Here is an 8,303-nt window from a genome sequence, read left to right on the forward strand (position 1 = left end):
CATGCGCCCCCCCAGATCTGTGAACAGGGTGGGAGCTGCATGGTCCACTGTGGGTTCCTGCCCTGCTGTCCTCCCATGGAGCCTCTGCAGCCCAGCACTGCAAAAAACAGCGGGGCTGCGCAGGAAAGCTGCCTGCTGCTGCGAGCTCTGCACTGCCTCAGCAATGTATCCCCTGCGCATGCAGCTGCAGTGAGGGCGGTGGCGTGGGGTTGCGTGCTGGAACTCTGCCAGCCTGCAGAGAGCTCCTTGCAAAACTGCAAAATCCGCGGGTTTCTCCAATAAAATAGGAAATCCGCGTTTGCCTGGGGCAAAACATGAAATCCATGGTTTTCTCTGTTTTTCCATGGGAAACACCCTAGATCCCTGATTGTAACTGCTATCTAGAGCACTCATCATGGATGTGAAAGATCAAAGTTTGGTTCTTCCTGAAGCAAAGGGCACAAAACCTGTACCTCTCACAGCACAGCCCTGTGCCCTAACCACCCGGCAGTAGGCAAGAAAATAATTGAAGAGTCACTGGGCCAAAGACAGAGAGAATGCAAGATGGAGCATGGTTTGTGGGGTAGGAAGCATCCACCATTTTGGTCTCTGCTTCTTGGATTGTTTTCTGTATTTTACAAAGAGCTTTTGGATAAGACACAGAATTAGCTCTGAAAACCTGGGCTCTTTTCTCTCCACAGAGGCAGCAGAGCTTTGTAGGTAACATAATCATAGTCCTGTCTATGCTGTCTCTGGCACAATTCATTTTAAATGCTTTTCTGCAAAGCAGTTTGGCTTCATGGGGGAGAGTGAGACAGGGCTTGTGACCCAGAACAGCCTCCAGCCGCATGATTCAGCCACTCTTTGGGGAGATGTAGATTTGAACGCCCTTGGGTTTATATATAAAGGTGGATGCTGCTGGCTTGTCTGCCACCTAAAAAGAATGAGCTCAGTTCAATCCTTTTAAAGAAAAGTTGTAGGTGTCTGTCCTCAGAAGAGGGCTAGATCACAAGTGGCTGCAAGGACTTCCCTGCAACCTTGAGTGTGGCCCCTACATTGAGGTCAGAAGCTCTCCCAAGCTTAGCAGCCCATGGGGGCTAGTGTATTTAAGCCACCCCAATTCTCCAGCCAACAGCATGAGGGAGGGATGTGGCTAGCATCATATCTGGCTGCCTTTGGCTCCCCTGCTCAGTACAGCTGAGTTGTATAGAAACAACTTTTGGCAGAAGCCCAGAGCAAAGCACCTCTAGAGCCAAAGCAAGAGCCTTGACTTCTGCCACCCTACCTTGGCAATAGAGCACAGCAAGGTGGTAGGCAGTCCTGTCCTCAGCTTTTCCTGTTGACTAGTTCCCAGTTCACATGCTGGTTGTTTTGGAATCCATTCGAAGGCACCTAGCTCTCCCCATGAGCTCGGCAGGGAGCTCACACAGCTGCAGAGGTGCTGAATTCCATTCTGGGGGTCCAGATGTGTGAGTTACAGGTGATGCAGCACCTAATTTGAGGAGCTTACGTTCTTCATTGGTTTAGCCCAGGGGTCAGCAACGTGCCAGAGCGTGGCACGCAAAGTCATTTTGCTTGGCATGCATACCTCAGGGCAGACAGTGAGGAAAGGGCCAGGGCTGACCTGTCAGAACAAGGATTGGGCCCTTTGTGGCTCCCCCACCATCTGCCCAGAGATGTGTGTGCACCTATCGCTGGCAACGAGCTGGGCTGGGGCTCTGTGGACCCCGGTGCAGCTGCTTGCAGCCTTCCCACTACCTGCTGCAAGAAACCCAGGCTCCACAATAGGCAGCAGGGGCCTTCCCAGAGCCCAAGCTGGCTGTAGCAGGCAGCTGGGAGGCTGCAAGTGGCTGCACCAGAGTCCACAGAGCCCTGCCATCAGGGGCTGGTGGCACACCTTGGGGTGGATCCTTGCTGTGGCAGTGCAGCCCTGGCCCCTCCCCACCATGCACCTGAGGTGCACGTGCACTCGCCGCTGGCAATGAGTCTGGCCAAGGCTCCCTGGACCCCAGTGCAGTCACTTGCAGGTCTCTGCTGCCTGCAACAGCCAGCCTGGGCTCTGGGCAGGCCCCTGCTGCCCACCACAGAGTTTGGGCTGCTTGCAGCAGACAGTGGGGAGACTGCAAACAGCTGCACTAAGGTTGAGGGAACCTTGGCCCAGCTCGTTGCCGGTGGTGGGTGCACGTACCTCGGGGTGGATGGCGGGGAAGGGGCTGGGCTGCCACAACAAGAAGTGGGCCCCTTGTGGCTCCCCTGCTGTCTGCCTCTGGCATGCCACCATCTTACAAGCTGAGGTTGGACTGTTTTGGGCATGCTACCCAAAGACATTGTCAACCCTTGGTCTAGTGCTTTGTAACCAGACACCAGAAAACCTTGTTGTAACCATGACATTATGCCTGCACTTAAGAGAGGGCCTTACTGTAAAACATTGTCAACAACACAGTAAATAAAAAAAAAGTCCTAAAAGAAAGCAGCTGTTTTAAGTAAAAGAGAACAGAAGTGAGTTTTATCTTTTTTGGTGAGAAATAAACAAACCCACAGCATTAATATTTTGAAGTGACCTGAACAAAGTCCATGAAGTACCACAGCTTAGCTGGAGTTCATGTTTTTTTTTTTTTTATATACTTATCATGCATTTAACAATGCACTTTTATTATGTCAATATGGATAATAATAAGGCATAGTTCTAAAAAGGCATATGAAGTTAGTTGGTGACAGGCCGAAAAGAGCAGTCTGGGTTGATTGACAAATTATAAAAAAAATCTAACAATGGCAGTTGCAGAGTCATACATTTTTTGCTCTTTTCAACATATTGTTTCATATTCACAGCTCTTTCTGACTACACAGACTTATCAAATCTATCCTTGTATCTGATAATGGTAGGTAAATTGTGCAGTCCACCAATGAGATTTAGTTTTTACTCAGGTGTCCTCAGCTGCTCATTTGTCACATGAGCCAGTTCTGTCTCGTCTTTGAGAGTTCAGTCTCTCTGCAGAAGGATGGGATGGTCACTTTCTATATATTTTTATTTGCACTTCATTCAAGAGTCTGGTTCGAGATGAGGCTCCTAGGAACTGCTGCAGTGTCAGGTGCCATAGCAATTTTGTTGTTGCCAATTTTAACAAGGTTGTCCATTGCTATGTTACTTGAGAGCCTAAATGTTGGCAAAATAAAGTCATGGTGTTAGACTTAAAAATACAGGTATAACTGTAGGTAATGCACATCTGAAATTTGATTACACATTCTTGTCATCAAAGAAAGCAAGCAAGAGTCTAACTATTCCTTTACTTTACTTGAACACTTTCTAGTGCATGGATGTGCTGCACTTACGCCATCTACTAAATCGTTACAGTACTACTACTATTACTAAAATGATACCGAGGCAAAAACACCCATTATACTGCGATGCAGTATGGTTTAAAACTGAAAAAGACATGAAGATATGGGCAGAGACCAATCATTATTGGACTGGTGTAATGTGTGAATAAAAGACGACTTAAGGGCCATAAACACAAGCATGGCTGTTTGTTTCCCCAGGGACAAGAAGCAGCATCACCCATCTGTGCTGCCTCATACTGCACATCTGCACTCATCTGGATGCAGCCAGGCTGTTAAAAAATTGCCTAGCATTTTGGGTCTGAAGAGTCAATGCCTGACAAGTTGATTCTAAAAAGCAACCTGCTATAAAAGCAGATTAAATAAGGCTGCTTGTATATTCCAGTGAACTGGTTAATATACCAACTAATGCCTTGTCTTGGTTGAAACCTGCAATATTCCCACATTCAGAAAGGTTTTTCTTTTAGCTTAATTGGAGCCCTGTTTGTTACTGTGGCATCATATCTGCTTGTTCTTGGTGTAAAGCAGACTACATTAGTGCAATTCTAGGTAGCAACCAGTTTGCTTTATACCTTTGAGGCAACCAAAAACCAAAACCTGTTTTTAAAAAACTGCAGTATACTCTTATAGTATTCAAGAAAAGCAGCTCATAAGACATTTAACTTGATGCCTGGGTAAAACTGCATTCCTATATTTGCTGAATTGTGTGTGCACAAGCAACACCCCTCAGCTTAACAGGTATGTTTGTGGGCTGCCTAGATTTAAGTGTTCAGAAGTTAAAACTGTTGTAGTGTCAGCACCAGTGAAGTTGTGTAGCAAACATACAGCGGCCTTTTTTTTTTTTTTTTTACCTTAATTAAATTTATACTGACCTTACTACAAGAGTGGATGGATGAAATTTGGTCGCTTGAGACAAATCATGCAGTCTGACCTCTGGTATAACAGTCTGTTCCGGCCTTCAGATCTCTGAAGACTCAGGCGATTATTTGCTTTTACTGCCATCACTTCTGCTTCTTGTTTCCCAACTGTACACATTAAGCTCTGATCAGCTGGGGACCTACAAACCAATTTCCAAAAGTATGCATGATCTCAGGCCAAAATAGAATTAAAACTATCTAGTTCATGCAAGGTGGGTATAGATTAAATTTATCATTAACTCTCAGGGTGTGGTCGGCTGTTGCAAGGGTATCTTTAAGGTAGCCTGGACCTGGTAGCCCAGAAGTTAACAGTAGGAAGATGGCAATTTGTGGTTGTGGGCATCCCCAGGTGTATGTAACAAGGATTCAATAAGCTGATGTCCAGCTTACATAGATTTCCTCATGCCTGTTCAAGTTGGATCACAGACTTGAGAACATTACAGCATTTTTAAAAGGTAGATGTAGGTGGTATGCAAGGCAAGATAGGGCTGTGCAGAGGAATTTCCTGACCTCTACAGGCATGTAGGACTACTTCTGAGTGTATCTCCTAAAGGAGAGATGCCAAGGCAGAGGGGAAGGGATCCTTGTACCAGCCAATGAAATTAAGTAAAATTCCATTCCAAGAAATTGATATTTTCAGCTAAAGCTGAATTTTCTTAAGCTAAACCCAAGCCTTTCAACAACTCTAGCTTCCATCCAGATCAAGCTTTGTACTAACGTAACTAAATGGATTTTAAAATGTGCCTTGAGCAAAGCCAATGAAAATTTGTACAGCTTGTGGCACAGTTCCCTGACTGGGATACAATGAGACAAGTGGATGCTACCCCAGCCTACTGGCCTGTCTAAAGGCTTCAATAATTAATTCTATGTGTTTAGATCAAGTTGCCCATTCACTTTGAATCTGAAGAAACCAATCTGGAGTTCAAGCTGTTTGAGTCCTCGGAGCAAAAGCTCTCCAAGCCCAACACCCCTCCCCACCCAAAACCCCTCTTGGTTATTTTTATTTACAAAAATATTTTAGTCCAGATATAGTCTTACTTGATTTGCTAGCCACTTTTCAGAAGTGGTGCCTAGGTCTAAAGTTGTACGCAGGTAAGTACAGGTGGGCTAGGATTAACAGAGGTAGTCTGAGGCAGGAGTTGTCTGCTATTGTACAATGGGATCAACCTAGATATCTCTATAAATATAATTAATTAGGCCTAGAAATCCAGTTTCAATTTTTATCTATGGAAAGGTAAATCTATGAAGTAGAACAGTCTTTTCCAGCACTACAAACAGCTACTAGCAATTGATGCAAGGGTCAAGATATTGCATACAGCATTGCTTACAATGGCAATTAGTGCAATGTAGCATTAGAGTAGCACGTTCATCTGCACAAAGCTGGCAGTGCAAGAATCCAGGAAGAATTTACCAGTTACAGTAGGAAACACCCCTCAAGAAGTCTCTTTATTCAAATCAGAATGTGGAGACAGAAATAATTTTTCAAATTCTAATACTATCCTGTCTTTTTCTTCCTAGAGACGAAAAAAAAAAAAAAAATAAAAAAAAAAAATCAAATCAATAGTATAAAGCCGCCTCAATATAAATACAAGGATCAAGTCTCCAAGAAAACTATATTTACCATTTCCTTAAAAGAAAAAAAAGTGTTAGTTATTTTAATATTTACAACTTAGCCAAGAAGATTCATTGAAAAGCTCAAACTCCACAAGCCATTTCTGTGACAAACTTCTGATGGAGGACTCGAGGTGTTAGCAGACTTATTTAAAGTTATTAATAGGATACAAATCAAATGGACAAATGTGGAATGAAAAACAGTCTAGTGGGATGGGGGAAGATTAGGGCTTAATTTCCAGCTGTAGCCCAGATCCCAAGTGCAAATGTTAAACAAGTCTGTGGGATGATGATATTTCTTTACCACAGAGATGTGCAGAGGCTAAATACATTAATAAGCATGAGGTATGGTAATACCAAAATGGTGAGAACCCTATGAAGCTCTCAAGATTAAAGCAAAAACAGCATCATGAAATGAAGAACTGGCACTTGGTTTGCTGTAACACAAAGGTGACAAATAAACCAATCATACTGGTACACCTACAAGCAGATGGCACAAAAAACTTAGTAAATGCTGCTACAGCCAACTCTTTCATCACCCTTACACAGCCCAGCTCCACCATTCCAATACAGGATAAAAAATCCAGTCCCTGTGCTGTAGGCTCTAGCATCCTTCTGTTCACAGGGGAAGTATAAGACCAGAAAACTCCAAGCCAAAGCTTGATTAACATTCTTCACACAAAAGGGCAGTCTGTGCTTTTTATTGTCCACTGGGAAGGGTCATACATAAACCATCTATTTTTAAAGATATGGGATGACTTATACCGTATGCCAATTGTGAGGAAGGCATCTCTGGGCGCTTTAAACAATTACAAAATAATGTGCTGATTTCAGCATGATGACAATTACGTTTTAGTACAGATTCAAAAGCAAAAAGGTAGGTCAATACCTATAGCTCCGAGAAAGGATTTCATGTCCTGCGGCCAGGGTGCAAGAGTCACACACCGCAAGTAGTAAAAGTTCTGGACCCTAGAAATGGAAGCAGCACTATCCTTTCAGCATCCTTCCTTGGATGGAATTTGAGTCTTCTGACAGGAGAGGGCTGTCTTATGAAAAGGGAATGAGTGTAGTGTCTAAAAACAAAGCAATGATTCAGGCCTGATTTGGTAGGGCTGCCAAGTACTTATGAGCTCTGATGGGTAAATAAATCAGAATTGATTGAATCAGCAGCCCACATTTCTGTGATGCCTTCTATGATATCCAAGTACTCTTCCCCAAAGCATTCTCTGGTTAATTTAAAAAAAAATAATTCGGTGCATGCCCACTTGGTTATGAACATGACTGAACAGGTATGCTGACAATACAGGAACACCCACAACGTGATCAGCAGTTCAGCATCCAGGCAACAAAGTGCTTTATGGCTCAGGTAACATGGAAGCAAAGACAGTATAGGATAGGAGCAAAGTTCTCCACGTTATATTAGACCTCATTTCCCATTAGTAATGAGCTAAATTCAAGGAATAAAATTGGGTGAGGGAATGAATCTGTTACACTGTACCACAGCATTTTAAACTGGCCTTGTCAGCATGTGAGCCATCTCTGAACAAAAAAACCCAAAACACAGTAGGAATTACTGCTGTGGGATTGCCACAAATGGAGCACACTGCAGTATTAAATCTCTCAGGAGAGGCAGACGCCATGAACCTGGAGGTTGTTGTAAAACCTACTTCCTGAAAAAGGTACTTGTTTCAAGGACAGTTGAAGTGACTTTTCTCCATTAGATGGGAGGAAGGACTGTATAGTCAAGCATACCGTCTGGCACCTGAAACTACATACAAAAAAGTGTGTCACAATGGTTACATGACAGAAGCCACTTTGTTCCAAAGAACAGGCTGCAATTGCTGCTTAATTGGCTTTGACCAACAGGATTTTAAAGAAGTATTAAGTCTGATATTTTTAGCAGCTTTCCTTGGAGGATGAAGTCCAAAAGGTCTCTGTTACACTGTATTTGCAGCCTCCTCTTTTTAGTCTCTCTTTTTCTTGCCTTTTTTGAGGTCTCAACCCTTGCAGAATCTGGTCTATTTCTTGGATGGAATTTGAGGGCTACATACAATTCAAGTGTCATAATGTCTGGAGACAGAGAAGGAACGTGTCCTTTCATCAGAAATTCAAAGAGTCTCTTTCTCTTCCTCCTACCTACCTCCTCCCCCCCACCCAAACTCTTTGGTATTTCCCAAAGAGCCATCTGGCAGTTTTACCAAGACCCAAAAGCTTCAACCACTTGTCTAATGCTAGGCATCCTGATTTGGCTGCATTCACACCGATTCTTGAAAACCCTCTCTAGCCAATAGACTTAGCATTTTTGGAGAGAAGGAAAGATGGGGAAACCCACGCTCAAATATTCAGGCTGCATGCCCAGAACTAGCCACAGAGCAATGTAGTGCATTTGAAGTCAGGTCTGAATGTCTAAAGTCTGGTGCTAGGCAGCTGCAGAAAGTCCTGCGGCAGCCCACTGTATAT

Source organism: Gavialis gangeticus, unplaced genomic scaffold, assembly GCF_001723915.1.
Source record: "Gavialis gangeticus isolate Ggan-Ray unplaced genomic scaffold, GavGan_comp1, whole genome shotgun sequence".
Lineage (NCBI taxonomy): Eukaryota > Metazoa > Chordata > Crocodylia > Gavialidae > Gavialis > Gavialis gangeticus.